General features: G+C 46.1%; 33 non-coding genes across 33 annotated transcripts; 26 read left to right on the top strand and 7 right to left on the bottom strand.

Moving 5' to 3' along the window:
- Positions 1-229: 229 nt before the first annotated feature.
- trnaq-uug (transfer RNA glutamine (anticodon UUG)) lies at positions 230-301 on the top strand. The gene has a single exon. It is a non-coding gene; the product is annotated as a tRNA-Gln (tRNA).
- Positions 302-541: 240 nt separating this feature from the next.
- Positions 542-613, top strand: trnac-gca (transfer RNA cysteine (anticodon GCA)). The gene has a single exon. It is a non-coding gene; the product is annotated as a tRNA-Cys (tRNA).
- Positions 614-943: 330 nt separating this feature from the next.
- On the top strand, positions 944-1,016 carry trnaa-agc (transfer RNA alanine (anticodon AGC)). Its single transcript has one exon. It is a non-coding gene; the product is annotated as a tRNA-Ala (tRNA).
- A 218-nt stretch (positions 1,017-1,234) lies between these two features.
- trnap-agg (transfer RNA proline (anticodon AGG)) lies at positions 1,235-1,306 on the bottom strand. The gene has a single exon. It is a non-coding gene; the product is annotated as a tRNA-Pro (tRNA).
- Positions 1,307-1,588: 282 nt separating this feature from the next.
- Positions 1,589-1,660, top strand: trnaq-uug (transfer RNA glutamine (anticodon UUG)). Its single transcript has one exon. It is a non-coding gene; the product is annotated as a tRNA-Gln (tRNA).
- Positions 1,661-1,900: 240 nt separating this feature from the next.
- On the top strand, positions 1,901-1,972 carry trnac-gca (transfer RNA cysteine (anticodon GCA)). The gene has a single exon. It is a non-coding gene; the product is annotated as a tRNA-Cys (tRNA).
- A 330-nt stretch (positions 1,973-2,302) lies between these two features.
- trnaa-agc (transfer RNA alanine (anticodon AGC)) lies at positions 2,303-2,375 on the top strand. The gene has a single exon. It is a non-coding gene; the product is annotated as a tRNA-Ala (tRNA).
- Positions 2,376-2,599: 224 nt separating this feature from the next.
- Positions 2,600-2,671, bottom strand: trnap-agg (transfer RNA proline (anticodon AGG)). Its single transcript has one exon. It is a non-coding gene; the product is annotated as a tRNA-Pro (tRNA).
- Positions 2,672-2,953: 282 nt separating this feature from the next.
- trnaq-uug (transfer RNA glutamine (anticodon UUG)) lies at positions 2,954-3,025 on the top strand. Its single transcript has one exon. It is a non-coding gene; the product is annotated as a tRNA-Gln (tRNA).
- A 240-nt stretch (positions 3,026-3,265) lies between these two features.
- Positions 3,266-3,337, top strand: trnac-gca (transfer RNA cysteine (anticodon GCA)). The gene has a single exon. It is a non-coding gene; the product is annotated as a tRNA-Cys (tRNA).
- Positions 3,338-3,667: 330 nt separating this feature from the next.
- On the top strand, positions 3,668-3,740 carry trnaa-agc (transfer RNA alanine (anticodon AGC)). Its single transcript has one exon. It is a non-coding gene; the product is annotated as a tRNA-Ala (tRNA).
- Positions 3,741-4,318: 578 nt separating this feature from the next.
- trnaq-uug (transfer RNA glutamine (anticodon UUG)) lies at positions 4,319-4,390 on the top strand. Its single transcript has one exon. It is a non-coding gene; the product is annotated as a tRNA-Gln (tRNA).
- A 240-nt stretch (positions 4,391-4,630) lies between these two features.
- On the top strand, positions 4,631-4,702 carry trnac-gca (transfer RNA cysteine (anticodon GCA)). Its single transcript has one exon. It is a non-coding gene; the product is annotated as a tRNA-Cys (tRNA).
- Positions 4,703-5,031: 329 nt separating this feature from the next.
- Positions 5,032-5,104, top strand: trnaa-agc (transfer RNA alanine (anticodon AGC)). Its single transcript has one exon. It is a non-coding gene; the product is annotated as a tRNA-Ala (tRNA).
- Positions 5,105-5,328: 224 nt separating this feature from the next.
- On the bottom strand, positions 5,329-5,400 carry trnap-agg (transfer RNA proline (anticodon AGG)). Its single transcript has one exon. It is a non-coding gene; the product is annotated as a tRNA-Pro (tRNA).
- Positions 5,401-5,682: 282 nt separating this feature from the next.
- Positions 5,683-5,754, top strand: trnaq-uug (transfer RNA glutamine (anticodon UUG)). Its single transcript has one exon. It is a non-coding gene; the product is annotated as a tRNA-Gln (tRNA).
- Positions 5,755-5,994: 240 nt separating this feature from the next.
- trnac-gca (transfer RNA cysteine (anticodon GCA)) lies at positions 5,995-6,066 on the top strand. The gene has a single exon. It is a non-coding gene; the product is annotated as a tRNA-Cys (tRNA).
- Positions 6,067-6,396: 330 nt separating this feature from the next.
- trnaa-agc (transfer RNA alanine (anticodon AGC)) lies at positions 6,397-6,469 on the top strand. The gene has a single exon. It is a non-coding gene; the product is annotated as a tRNA-Ala (tRNA).
- Positions 6,470-6,693: 224 nt separating this feature from the next.
- Positions 6,694-6,765, bottom strand: trnap-agg (transfer RNA proline (anticodon AGG)). Its single transcript has one exon. It is a non-coding gene; the product is annotated as a tRNA-Pro (tRNA).
- A 282-nt stretch (positions 6,766-7,047) lies between these two features.
- On the top strand, positions 7,048-7,119 carry trnaq-uug (transfer RNA glutamine (anticodon UUG)). Its single transcript has one exon. It is a non-coding gene; the product is annotated as a tRNA-Gln (tRNA).
- A 240-nt stretch (positions 7,120-7,359) lies between these two features.
- trnac-gca (transfer RNA cysteine (anticodon GCA)) lies at positions 7,360-7,431 on the top strand. Its single transcript has one exon. It is a non-coding gene; the product is annotated as a tRNA-Cys (tRNA).
- A 330-nt stretch (positions 7,432-7,761) lies between these two features.
- trnaa-agc (transfer RNA alanine (anticodon AGC)) lies at positions 7,762-7,834 on the top strand. The gene has a single exon. It is a non-coding gene; the product is annotated as a tRNA-Ala (tRNA).
- A 224-nt stretch (positions 7,835-8,058) lies between these two features.
- Positions 8,059-8,130, bottom strand: trnap-agg (transfer RNA proline (anticodon AGG)). The gene has a single exon. It is a non-coding gene; the product is annotated as a tRNA-Pro (tRNA).
- Positions 8,131-8,412: 282 nt separating this feature from the next.
- trnaq-uug (transfer RNA glutamine (anticodon UUG)) lies at positions 8,413-8,484 on the top strand. Its single transcript has one exon. It is a non-coding gene; the product is annotated as a tRNA-Gln (tRNA).
- Positions 8,485-8,724: 240 nt separating this feature from the next.
- Positions 8,725-8,796, top strand: trnac-gca (transfer RNA cysteine (anticodon GCA)). Its single transcript has one exon. It is a non-coding gene; the product is annotated as a tRNA-Cys (tRNA).
- Positions 8,797-9,126: 330 nt separating this feature from the next.
- trnaa-agc (transfer RNA alanine (anticodon AGC)) lies at positions 9,127-9,199 on the top strand. Its single transcript has one exon. It is a non-coding gene; the product is annotated as a tRNA-Ala (tRNA).
- A 214-nt stretch (positions 9,200-9,413) lies between these two features.
- Positions 9,414-9,485, bottom strand: trnap-ugg (transfer RNA proline (anticodon UGG)). Its single transcript has one exon. It is a non-coding gene; the product is annotated as a tRNA-Pro (tRNA).
- Positions 9,486-9,767: 282 nt separating this feature from the next.
- On the top strand, positions 9,768-9,839 carry trnaq-uug (transfer RNA glutamine (anticodon UUG)). The gene has a single exon. It is a non-coding gene; the product is annotated as a tRNA-Gln (tRNA).
- A 240-nt stretch (positions 9,840-10,079) lies between these two features.
- On the top strand, positions 10,080-10,151 carry trnac-gca (transfer RNA cysteine (anticodon GCA)). The gene has a single exon. It is a non-coding gene; the product is annotated as a tRNA-Cys (tRNA).
- Positions 10,152-10,481: 330 nt separating this feature from the next.
- On the top strand, positions 10,482-10,554 carry trnaa-agc (transfer RNA alanine (anticodon AGC)). The gene has a single exon. It is a non-coding gene; the product is annotated as a tRNA-Ala (tRNA).
- Positions 10,555-10,769: 215 nt separating this feature from the next.
- trnap-agg (transfer RNA proline (anticodon AGG)) lies at positions 10,770-10,841 on the bottom strand. Its single transcript has one exon. It is a non-coding gene; the product is annotated as a tRNA-Pro (tRNA).
- A 282-nt stretch (positions 10,842-11,123) lies between these two features.
- trnaq-uug (transfer RNA glutamine (anticodon UUG)) lies at positions 11,124-11,195 on the top strand. The gene has a single exon. It is a non-coding gene; the product is annotated as a tRNA-Gln (tRNA).
- Positions 11,196-11,435: 240 nt separating this feature from the next.
- Positions 11,436-11,507, top strand: trnac-gca (transfer RNA cysteine (anticodon GCA)). Its single transcript has one exon. It is a non-coding gene; the product is annotated as a tRNA-Cys (tRNA).
- Positions 11,508-12,129: the final 622 nt, after the last annotated feature.

Here is a 12,129-nt window from a genome sequence, read left to right as displayed (position 1 = left end):
TCAGTCTACTGAAGAGTCAATAATTCTTGTTTCGGTCAAGTTCATCAACACGGTTGCCAAACCAAAAACTGGTCAGCCCCTTTGCAAGTTGGTATGCAGACGTTTGCTATTGAATCAAGAAACGTTCGTCTGTCATGGGTTCCATGATGTAACCACAAACCGCTCACTCACTGCACAAGTTTGTTTACCGACATGTGTCATTTGAATCGAGCTTTTTTCTGCATTTTTGGGTTCCATGGTGTAATGGTTAGCACTCTGGGCTTTGAATCCAGCGATCCGAGTTCAAATCTCGGTGGAACCTCGTTGTGTGTCCAGATGCTTGTCAAATAGTAGATTGCAGACTGTAGGAGTCCACAATACGACGTGACTTGTGGAGTCCAATGTGTATTGGTCAGTACCTTTGAATCCAGTGAACTATATAACCAGTCCACAGAAAACACTACGAAATGAATGAACCTGCGCTTGTTTTTTAAAGGCATATTTCTAAGTGCTGGAAAATTAAACATTTGTATTCCATTGTGGTTAGAAAACGTATCGACATGGGGGTATAGCTCAGTGGTAGAGCATTTGACTGCAGATCAAGAGGCCCCCGGTTCAAATCCGGGTGCCCCCTTTCAGGTGCCCCTGTGAATCAGATGTTACTGCTGTTGCCTGTTTTAGCTAGCACCAGTAGGAAACTTGTAGCCCGAGCCTTGTTTCTGCGTTTTGGTAGAATAAACAGTTGTTTACCATGGTTGTTTAAAGGAGTCTTGAAGAGGAGGTATAGCTCAGTGGTAGAGTATTTGAATTCAGATCAAGAGGTCACCGACACAAATCCGGGTAACTTGAGATGTCACTGTGGCCTCCTTTTAAAACGTTCAGCAGTGTTCAACAGCAAACTTCTACTTTGGATGGATCTTCAAACGGGACCGGACCGGTGATAGCTCAGCCAGTGCCCCTCGTAGGGGAATTAGCTCAGATGGTAGAGCGCTCGCTTAGCATGCGAGAGGTAGCGGGATCGATGCCCGCATTCTCCAGTGACGTGTTTTGTTAGTAGCCACCGTACGAGGCCGACAGGTAGCTTCAACATCTGACTAAGGTCTACGTTTTGGAACTGGAAAAAAGTCTTTCACGTGATTTGCAAAGAGCAAAAAACGTGAACGTGACTCCCTTTCTCAAAACAAGGTGCATTGTTTTGAAGACACAATAAACAGACAGCACCCGAAGTGACCTGGAACTACATTATCAGTGAGCAGGGCTCGTCCGGGATTTGAACCCGGGACCTCTCGCACCCTAAGCGAGAATCATGCCCCTAGACCAACGAGCTTCGGACTTCAACCAAATCTGCAGCTTCGCCAAGCCGGGGCAAAGACAAGGAAGTCAGTCTACTGAAGAGTCAATAATTCTTGTTTCGGTCAAGTTCATCAACACGGTTGCCAAACCAAAAACTGGTCAGCCCCTTTGCAAGTTGGTATGCAGACGTTTGCTATTGAATCAAGAAACGTTCGTCTGTCATGGGTTCCATGATGTAACCACAAACCGCTCACTCACTGCACAAGTTTGTTTACCGACATGTGTCATTTGAATCGAGCTTTTTTCTGCATTTTTGGGTTCCATGGTGTAATGGTTAGCACTCTGGGCTTTGAATCCAGCGATCCGAGTTCAAATCTCGGTGGAACCTCGTTGTGTGTCCAGATGCTTGTCAAATAGTAGATTGCAGACTGTAGGAGTCCACAATACGACGTGACTTGTGGAGTCCAATGTGTATTGGTCAGTACCTTTGAATCCAGTGAACTATATAACCAGTCCACAGAAAACACTACGAAATGAATGAACCTGCGCTTGTTTTTTAAAGGCATATTTCTAAGTGCTGGAAAATTAAACATTTGTATTCCATTGTGGTTAGAAAACGTATCGACATGGGGGTATAGCTCAGTGGTAGAGCATTTGACTGCAGATCAAGAGGCCCCCGGTTCAAATCCGGGTGCCCCCTTTCAGGTGCCCCTGTGAATCAGATGTTACTGCTGTTGCCTGTTTTAGCTAGCAGCAGTAGGAAACTTGTAGCCCGAGCCTTGTTTCTGCGTTTTGGTAGAATAAACAGTTGTTTACCATGGTTGTTTAAAGGAGTCTTGAAGAGGAGGTATAGCTCAGTGGTAGAGTATTTGAATTCAGATCAAGAGGTCACCGACACAAATCCGGGTAACTTGAGATGTCACTGTGGCCTCCTTTTAAAACGTTCAGCAGTGTTCAACAGCAAACTTCTACTTTGGATGGATCTTCAAACGGGACCGGACCGGTGATAGCTCAGCCAGTGCCCCTCGTAGGGGAATTAGCTCAGATGGTAGAGCGCTCGCTTAGCATGCGAGAGGTAGCGGGATCGATGCCCGCATTCTCCAGTGACGTGTTTTGTTAGTAGCCACCGTACGAGGCCGACAGGTAGCTTCAACATCTGACTAAGGTCTACGTTTTGGAACTGGAAAAAAGTCTTTCACGTGATTTGCAAAGAGCAAAAAACGTGAACGTGACTCCCTTTCTCAAAACAAGGTGCATTGTTTTGAAGACACAATAAACACAAACAGACAGCACCCGAAGTGACCTGGAACTACATTATCAGTGAGCAGGGCTCGTCCGGGATTTGAAACCGGGACCTCTCGCACCCTAAGCGAGAATCATGCCCCTAGACCAACGAGCCTCGGACTTCAACCAAATCTGCAGCTTCGCCAAGCCGGGGCAAAGACAAGGAAGTCAGTCTACTGAAGAGTCAATAATTCTTGTTTCGGTCAAGTTCATCAACACGGTTGCCAAACCAAAAACTGGTCAGCCCCTTTGCAAGTTGGTATGCAGACGTTTGCTATTGAATCAAGAAACGTTCGTCTGTCATGGGTTCCATGATGTAACCACAGACCGCTCACTCACTGCACAAGTTTGTTTACCGACATGTGTCATTTGAATCGAGCTTTTTTCTGCATTTTTGGGTTCCATGGTGTAATGGTTAGCACTCTGGGCTTTGAATCCAGCGATCCGAGTTCAAATCTCGGTGGAACCTCGTTGTGTGTCCAGATGCTTGTCAAATAGTAGATTGCAGACTGTAGGAGTCCACAATACGACGTGACTCGTGGAGTCAAATGTGTATTGGTCAGTACCTTTGAATCCAGTGAACTATATAACCAGTCCACAGAAAACACTACGAAATGAATGAACCTGCGCTTGTTTTTTAAAGGCATATTTCTAAGTGCTGGAAAATTAAACATTTGTATTCCATTGTGGTTAGAAAACGTATCGACATGGGGGTATAGCTCAGTGGTAGAGCATTTGACTGCAGATCAAGAGGCCCCCGGTTCAAATCCGGGTGCCCCCTTTCAGGTGCCCCTGTGAATCAGATGTTACTGCTGTTGCCTGTTTTAGCTAGCACCAGTAGGAAACTTGTAGCCCGAGCCTTGTTTCTGCGTTTTGGTAGAATAAACAGTTGTTTACCATGGTTGTTTAAAGGAGTCTTGAAGAGGAGGTATAGCTCAGTGGTAGAGTATTTGAATTCAGATCAAGAGGTCACCGACACAAATCCGGGTAACTTGAGATGTCACTGTGGCTTCCTTTTAAAACGTTCAGCAGTGTTCAACCGCAAACTTCTACTTTGGATGGATCTTCAAACGGGACCGGACCGGTGATAGCTCAGCCAGTGCCCCTCGTAGGGGAATTAGCTCAGATGGTAGAGCGCTCGCTTAGCATGCGAGAGGTAGCGGGATCGATGCCCGCATTCTCCAGTGACGTGTTTTGTTAGTAGCCACCGTACGAGGCCGACAGGTAGCTTCAACATCTGACTAAGGTCTACGTTTTGGAACTGGAAAAAAGTCTTTCACGTGATTTGCAAAGAGCAAAAAACGTGAACGTGACTCCCTTTCTCAAAACAAGGTGCATTGTTTTGAAGACACAATAAACACAAACAGACAGCACCCGAAGTGACCTGGAACTACATTATCAGTGAGCAGGGCTCGTCCGGGATTTGAAACCGGGACCTCTCGCACCCTAAGCGAGAATCATGCCCCTTGACCAACGAGCCTCGGACTTCAACCAAATCTGCAGCTTCGCCAAGCCGGGGCAAAGACAAGGAAGTCAGTCTACTGAAGAGTCAATAATTCTTGTTTCGGTCAAGTTCATCAACACGGTTGCCAAACCAAAAACTGGTCAGCCCCTTTGCAAGTTGGTATGCAGACGTTTGCTATTGAATCAAGAAACGTTCGTCTGTCATGGGTTCCATGATGTAACCACAAACCGCTCACTCACTGCACAAGTTTGTTTACCGACATGTGTCATTTGAATCGAGCTTTTTTCTGCATTTTTGGGTTCCATGGTGTAATGGTTAGCACTCTGGGCTTTGAATCCAGCGATCCGAGTTCAAATCTCGGTGGAACCTCGTTGTGTGTCCAGATGCTTGTCAAATAGTAGATTGCAGACTGTAGGAGTCCACAATACGACGTGACTCGTGGAGTCCAATGTGTATTGGTCAGTACCTTTGAATCCAGTTAACTATATAACCAGTCCACAGAAAACACTACGAAATGAATGAACCTGCGCTTGTTTTTTAAAGGCATATTTCTAAGTGCTGGAAAATTAAACATTTGTATTCCATTGTGGTTAGAAAACGTATCGACATGGGGGTATAGCTCAGTGGTAGAGCATTTGACTGCAGATCAAGAGGCCCCCGGTTCAAATCCGGGTGCCCCCTTTCAGGTGCCCCTGTGAATCAGATGTTACTGCTGTTGCCTGTTTTAGCTAGCACCAGTAGGAAACTTGTAGCCCGAGACTTGTTTCTACGTTTTGGTAGAATAAACAGTTGTTTACCATGGTTGTTTAAAGGAGTCTTGAAGAGGAGGTATAGCTCAGTGGTAGAGTATTTGAATTCAGATCAAGAGGTCACCGACACAAATCCGGGTAACTTGAGATGTCACTGTGGCTTCCTTTAAAACGTTCAGCAGTGTTCAACCGCAAACTTCTACTTTGGATGGATCTTCAAACGGGACCGGACCGGTGATAGCTCAGCCAGTGCCCCTCGTAGGGGAATTAGCTCAGATGGTAGAGCGCTCGCTTAGCATGCGAGAGGTAGCGGGATCGATGCCCGCATTCTCCAGTGACGTGTTTTGTTAGTAGCCACCGTACGAGGCCGACAGGTAGCTTCAACATCTGACTAAGGTCTACGTTTTGGAACTGGAAAAAAGTCTTTCACGTGATTTGCAAAGAGCAAAAAACGTGAACGTGACTCCCTTTCTCAAAACAAGGTGCATTGTTTTGAAGACACAATAAACACAAACAGACAGCACCCGAGGTGACCTGGAACTACATTATCAGTGAGCAGGGCTCGTCCGGGATTTGAACCCGGGACCTCTCGCACCCTAAGCGAGAATCATGCCCCTAGACCAACGAGCCTCGGACTTCAACCAAATCTGCAGCTTCGCCAAGCCGGGGCAAAGACAAGGAAGTCAGTCTACTGAAGAGTCAATAATTCTTGTTTCGGTCAAGTTCATCAACACGGTTGCCAAACCAAAAACTGGTCAGCCCCTTTGCAAGTTGGTATGCAGACGTTTGCTATTGAATCAAGAAACGTTCGTCTGTCATGGGTTCCATGATGTAACCACAAACCGCTCACTCACTGCACAAGTTTGTTTACCGACATGTGTCATTTGAATCGAGCTTTTTTCTGCATTTTTGGGTTCCATGGTGTAATGGTTAGCACTCTGGGCTTTGAATCCAGCGATCCGAGTTCAAATCTCGGTGGAACCTCGTTGTGTGTCCAGATGCTTGTCAAATAGTAGATTGCAGACTGTAGGAGTCCACAATACGACGTGACTCGTGGAGTCCAATGTGTATTGGTCAGTACCTTTGAATCCAGTTAACTATATAACCAGTCCACAGAAAACACTACGAAATGAATGAACCTGCGCTTGTTTTTTAAAGGCATATTTCTAAGTGCTGGAAAATTAAACATTTGTATTCCATTGTGGTTATAAAACGTATCGACATGGGGGTATAGCTCAGTGGTAGAGCATTTGACTGCAGATCAAGAGGCCCCCGGTTCAAATCCGGGTGCCCCCTTTCAGGTGCCCCTGTGAATCAGATGTTACTGCTGTTGCCTGTTTTAGCTAGCACCAGTAGGAAACTTGTAGCCCGAGCCTTGTTTCTGCGTTTTGGTAGAATAAACAGTTGTTTACCATGGTTGTTTAAAGGAGTCTTGAAGAGGAGGTATAGCTCAGTGGTAGAGTATTTGAATTCAGATCAAGAGGTCACCGACACAAATCCGGGTAACTTGAGATGTCACTGTGGCTTCCTTTCAAAACGTTCAGCAGTGTTCAACCGCAAACTTCTACTTTGGATGGATCTTCAAACGGGACCGGACCGGTGATAGCTCAGCCAGTGCCCCTCGTAGGGGAATTAGCTCAGATGGTAGAGCGCTCGCTTAGCATGCGAGAGGTAGCGGGATCGATGCCCGCATTCTCCAGTGACGTGTTTTGTTAGTAGCCACCGTACGAGGCCGACAGGTAGCTTCAACATCTGACTAAGGTCTACGTTTTGGAACTGGAAAAAAGTCTTTCACGTGATTTGCAAAGAGCAAAAAACGTGAACGTGACTCCCTTTCTCAAAACAAGGTGCATTGTTTTGAAGACACAATAAACACAAACAGACAGCACCCGAAGTGACCTGGAACTACATTATCAGTGAGCAGGGCTCGTCCGGGATTTGAAACCGGGACCTCTCGCACCCTAAGCGAGAATCATGCCCCTAGACCAACGAGCCTCGGACTTCAAACAAATCTGCAGCTTCGCCAAGCCGGGGCAAAGACAAGGAAGTCAGTCTACTGAAGAGTCAATAATTCTTGTTTCGGTCAAGTTCATCAACACGGTTGCCAAACCAAAAACTGGTCAGCCCCTTTGCAAGTTGGTATGCAGACGTTTGCTATTGAATCAAGAAACGTTCGTCTGTCATGGGTTCCATGATGTAACCACAAACCGCTCACTCACTGCACAAGTTTGTTTACCGACATGTGTCATTTGAATCGAGCTTTTTTCTGCATTTTTGGGTTCCATGGTGTAATGGTTAGCACTCTGGGCTTTGAATCCAGCGATCCGAGTTCAAATCTCGGTGGAACCTCGTTGTGTGTCCAGATGCTTGTCAAATAGTAGATTGCAGACTGTAGGAGTCCACAATACGACGTGACTCGTGGAGTCCAATGTGTATTGGTCAGTACCTTTGAATCCAGTTAACTATATAACCAGTCCACAGAAAACACTACGAAATGAATGAACCTGCGCTTGTTTTTTAAAGGCATATTTCTAAGTGCTGGAAAATTAAACATTTGTATTCCATTGTGGTTATAAAACGTATCGACATGGGGGTATAGCTCAGTGGTAGAGCATTTGACTGCAGATCAAGAGGCCCCCGGTTCAAATCCGGGTGCCCCCTTTCAGGTGCCCCTGTGAATCAGATGTTACTGCTGTTGCCTGTTTTAGCTAGCACCAGTAGGAAACTTGTAGCCCGAGCCTTGTTTCTGCGTTTTGGTAGAATAAACAGTTGTTTACCATGGTTGTTTAAAGGAGTCTTGAAGAGGAGGTATAGCTCAGTGGTAGAGTATTTGAATTCAGATCAAGAGGTCACCGACACAAATCCGGGTAACTTGAGATGTCACTGTGGCTTCCTTTCAAAACGTTCAGCAGTGTTCAACCGCAAACTTCTACTTTGGATGGATCTTCAAACGGGACCGGACCGGTGATAGCTCAGCCAGTGCCCCTCGTAGGGGAATTAGCTCAGATGGTAGAGCGCTCGCTTAGCATGCGAGAGGTAGCGGGATCGATGCCCGCATTCTCCAGTGACGTGTTTTGTTAGTAGCCACCGTACGAGGCCGACAGGTAGCTTCAACATCTGACTAAGGTCTACGTTTTGGAACTGGAAAAAAGTCTTTCACGTGATTTGCAAAGAGCAAAAAACGTGAACGTGACTCCCTTTCTCAAAACAAGGTGCATTGTTTTGAAGACACAATAAACACAAACAGACAGCACCCGAAGTGACCTGGAACTACATTATCAGTGAGCAGGGCTCGTCCGGGATTTGAAACCGGGACCTCTCGCACCCTAAGCGAGAATCATGCCCCTAGACCAACGAGCCTCGGACTTCAACCAAATCTGCAGTTTCGCCAAGCCGGGGCAAAGACAAGGAAGTCAGTCTACTGAAGAGTCAATAATTCTTGTTTCGGTCAAGTTCATCAACACGGTTGCCAAACCAAAAACTGGTCAGCCCCTTTGCAAGTTGGTATGCAGACGTTTGCTATTGAATCAAGAAACGTTCGTCTGTCATGGGTTCCATGATGTAACCACAAACCGCTCACTCACTGCACAAGTTTGTTTACCGACATGTGTCATTTGAATCGAGCTTTTTTCTGCATTTTTGGGTTCCATGGTGTAATGGTTAGCACTCTGGGCTTTGAATCCAGCGATCCGAGTTCAAATCTCGGTGGAACCTCGTTGTGTGTCCAGATGCTTGTCAAATAGTAGATTGCAGACTGTAGGAGTCCACAATACGACGTGACTCGTGGAGTCCAATGTGTATTGGTCAGTACCTTTGAATCCAGTTAACTATATAACCAGTCCACAGAAAACACTACGAAATGAATGAACCTGCGCTTGTTTTTTAAAGGCATATTTCTAAGTGCTGGAAAATTAAACATTTGTATTCCATTGTGGTTAGAAAACATATCGACATGGGGGTATAGCTCAGTGGTAGAGCATTTGACTGCAGATCAAGAGGCCCCCGGTTCAAATCCGGGTGCCCCCTTTCAGGTGCCCCTGTGAATCAGATGTTACTTCTGTTGCCTGTTTTAGCTAGCACCAGTAGGAAACTTGTAGCCCGAGCCTTATTTCTGCGTTTTGGTAGAATAAACAGTTGTTTACCATGGTTGTTTAAAGGAGTCTTGAAGAGGAGGTATAGCTCAGTGGTAGAGTATTTGAATTCAGATCAAGAGGTCACCGACACAAATCCGGGTAACTTGAGATGTCACTGTGGCTTCCTTTCAAAACGTTCAGCAGTGTTCAACCGCAAACTTCTACTTTGGATGGATCTTCAAACGGGACCGGACCGGTGATAGCTCAGCCAGTGCCCCTCGTAGGGGAATTAGCTCAGATGGTAGAGCGCTCGCTTAGCATGCGAGAGGTAGCGGGATCGATGCCCGCATTCTCCAGTGACGTGTTTTGTTAGTAGCCACCGTACGAGGCCGACAGGTAGCTTCAACATCTGACTAAGGTCTACGTTTTGGAACTGGAAAAAAGTCTTTCACGTGATTTGCAAAGAGCAAAAAACGTGAACGTGACTCCCTTTCTCAAAACAAGGTGCATTGTTTTGAAGACACAATAAACAGCACCCGAAGTGACCTGGAACTACATTATCAGTGAGCAGGGCTCGTCCGGGATTTGAACCCGGGACCTCTCGCACCCAAAGCGAGAATCATGCCCCTAGACCAACGAGCCTCGGACTTCAACCAAATCTGCAGCTTCGCCAAGCCGGGGCAAAGACAAGGAAGTCAGTCTGCTGAAGAGTCAATAATTCTTGTTTCGGTCAAGTTCATCAACACGGTTGCCAAACCAAAAACTGGTCAGCCCCTTTGCAAGTTGGTATGCAGACGTTTGCTATTGAATCAAGAAACGTTCGTCTGTCATGGGTTCCATGATGTAACCACAAACCGCTCACTCACTGCACAAGTTTGTTTACCGACATGTGTCATTTGAATCGAGCTTTTTTCTGCATTTTTGGGTTCCATGGTGTAATGGTTAGCACTCTGGGCTTTGAATCCAGCGATCCGAGTTCAAATCTCGGTGGAACCTCCTTGTGTGTCCAGATGCTTGTCAAATAGTAGATTGCAGACTGTAGGAGTACACAATACGACGTGACTCGTGGAGTCCAATGTGTATTGGTCAGTACCTTTGAATCCAGTTAACTATATAACCAGTCCACAGAAAACACTACGAAATGAATGAACCTGCGCTTGTTTTTTAAAGGCATATTTCTAAGTGCTGGAAAATTAAACATTTGTATTCCATTGTGGTTAGAAAACGTATCGACATGGGGGTATAACTCAGTGGTAGAGCATTTGACTGCAGATCAAGAGGCCCCCGGTTCAAATCCGGGTGCCCCCTTTCAGGTGCCCCTGTGAATCAGATGTTACTGCTGTTGCCTGTTTTAGCTAGCACCAGTAGGAAACTTGTAGCCCGAGCCTTGTTTCTGCGTTTTGGTAGAATAAACAGTTGTTTACCATGGTTGTTTAAAGGAGTCTTGAAGAGGAGGTATAGCTCAGTGGTAGAGTATTTGAATTCAGATCAAGAGGTCACCGACACAAATCCGGGTAACTTGAGATGTCACTGTGGCTTCCTTTCAAAACGTTCAGCAGTGTTCAACCGCAAACTTCTACTTTGGATGGATCTTCAAACGGGACAGGACCGGTGATAGCTCAGCCAGTGCCCCTCGTAGGGGAATTAGCTCAGATGGTAGAGCGCTCGCTTAGCATGCGAGAGGTAGCGGGATCGATGCCCGCATTCTCCAGTGACGTGTTTTGTTAGTAGCCACCGTACGAGGCCGACAGGTAGCTTCAACATCTGACTAAGGTCTACGTTTTGGAACTGGAAAAAAGTCTTTCACGTGATTTGCAAAGAGCAAAAAACGTGAACGTGACTCCCTTTCTCAAAACAAGGTGCATTGTTTTGAAGACACAATCAGACAGCACCCGAAGTGACCTGGAACTACATTATCAGTGAGCAGGGCTCGTCCGGGATTTGAACCCGGGACCTCTCGCACCCTAAGCGAGAATCATGCCCCTAGACCAACGAGCCTCGGACTTCAACCAAATCTGCAGCTTCGCCAAGCCGGGGCAAAGACAAGGAAGTCAGTCTACTGAAGAGTCAATAATTCTTGTTTCGGTCAAGTTCATCAACACGGTTGCCAAACCAAAAACTGGTCAGCCCCTTTGCAAGTTGGTATGCAGACGTTTGCTATTGAATCAAGAAACGTTCGTCTGTCATGGGTTCCATGATGTAACCACAAACCGCTCACTCACTGCACAAGTTTGTTTACCGACATGTGTCATTTGAATCGAGCTTTTTTCTGCATTTTTGGGTTCCATGGTGTAATGGTTAGCACTCTGGGCTTTGAATCCAGCGATCCGAGTTCAAATCTCGGTGGAACCTCGTTGTGTGTCCAGATGCTTGTCAAATAGTAGATTGCAGACTGTAGGAGTCCACAATACGACGTGACTCGTGGAGTCCAATGTGTATTGGTCAGTACCTTTGAATCCAGTTAACTATATAACCAGTCCACAGAAAACACTACGAAATGAATGAACCTGCGCTTGTTTTTTAAAGGCATATTTCTAAGTGCTGGAAAATTAAACATTTGTATTCCATTGTGGTTAGAAAACGTATCGACATGGGGGTATAGCTCAGTGGTAGAGCATTTGACTGCAGATCAAGAGGCCCCCGGTTCAAATCCGTGTGCCCCCTTTCAGGTGCCCCTGTGAATCAGATGTTACTGCTGTTGCCTGTTTTAGCTAGCACCAGTAGGAAACTTGTAGCCCGAGCCTTGTTTCTGCGTTTTGGTAGAATAAACAGTTGTTTACCATGGTTGTTTAAAGGAGTCTTGAAGAGGAGGTATAGCTCAGTGGTAGAGTATTTGAATTCAGATCAAGAGGTCACCGACACAAATCCGGGTAACTTGAGATGTCACTGTGGCTTCCTTTCAAAACGTTCAGCAGTGTTCAACAGCAAACTTCTACTTTGGATGGATCTTCAAACGGGACCGGACCGGTGATAGCTCAGCCAGTGCCCCTCGTAGGGGAATTAGCTCAGATGGTAGAGCGCTCGCTTAGCATAAGAAGGGGCCCAATCTTTGCGCCCGCCTGCGCACGCGAAAAGACGCAGAAAACGTATATTTGTCGACAAATTTTCCCTGCAACAATATTCGGGTTAAATTCCTGTGCGTCATGTAAGAGTTTTAGTTACATGTGTAACAATTCACTTTCCACTTGCTGGCCTCGAACCCGTAGCTGATCGACAAGGTCAATCTCACCTGAGCCGTGCTGCCACCTGTCGACTACATGTGTATTGCAATCAATCAATTGCGCCT

Source organism: Triplophysa dalaica, chromosome 21, assembly GCF_015846415.1.
Source record: "Triplophysa dalaica isolate WHDGS20190420 chromosome 21, ASM1584641v1, whole genome shotgun sequence".
Classification (NCBI taxonomy): domain Eukaryota; kingdom Metazoa; phylum Chordata; class Actinopteri; order Cypriniformes; family Nemacheilidae; genus Triplophysa; species Triplophysa dalaica.
The sequence above is the reverse complement of the archived record's forward strand: the minus strand, read 5'-3'. Positions and strand labels throughout refer to the sequence as shown.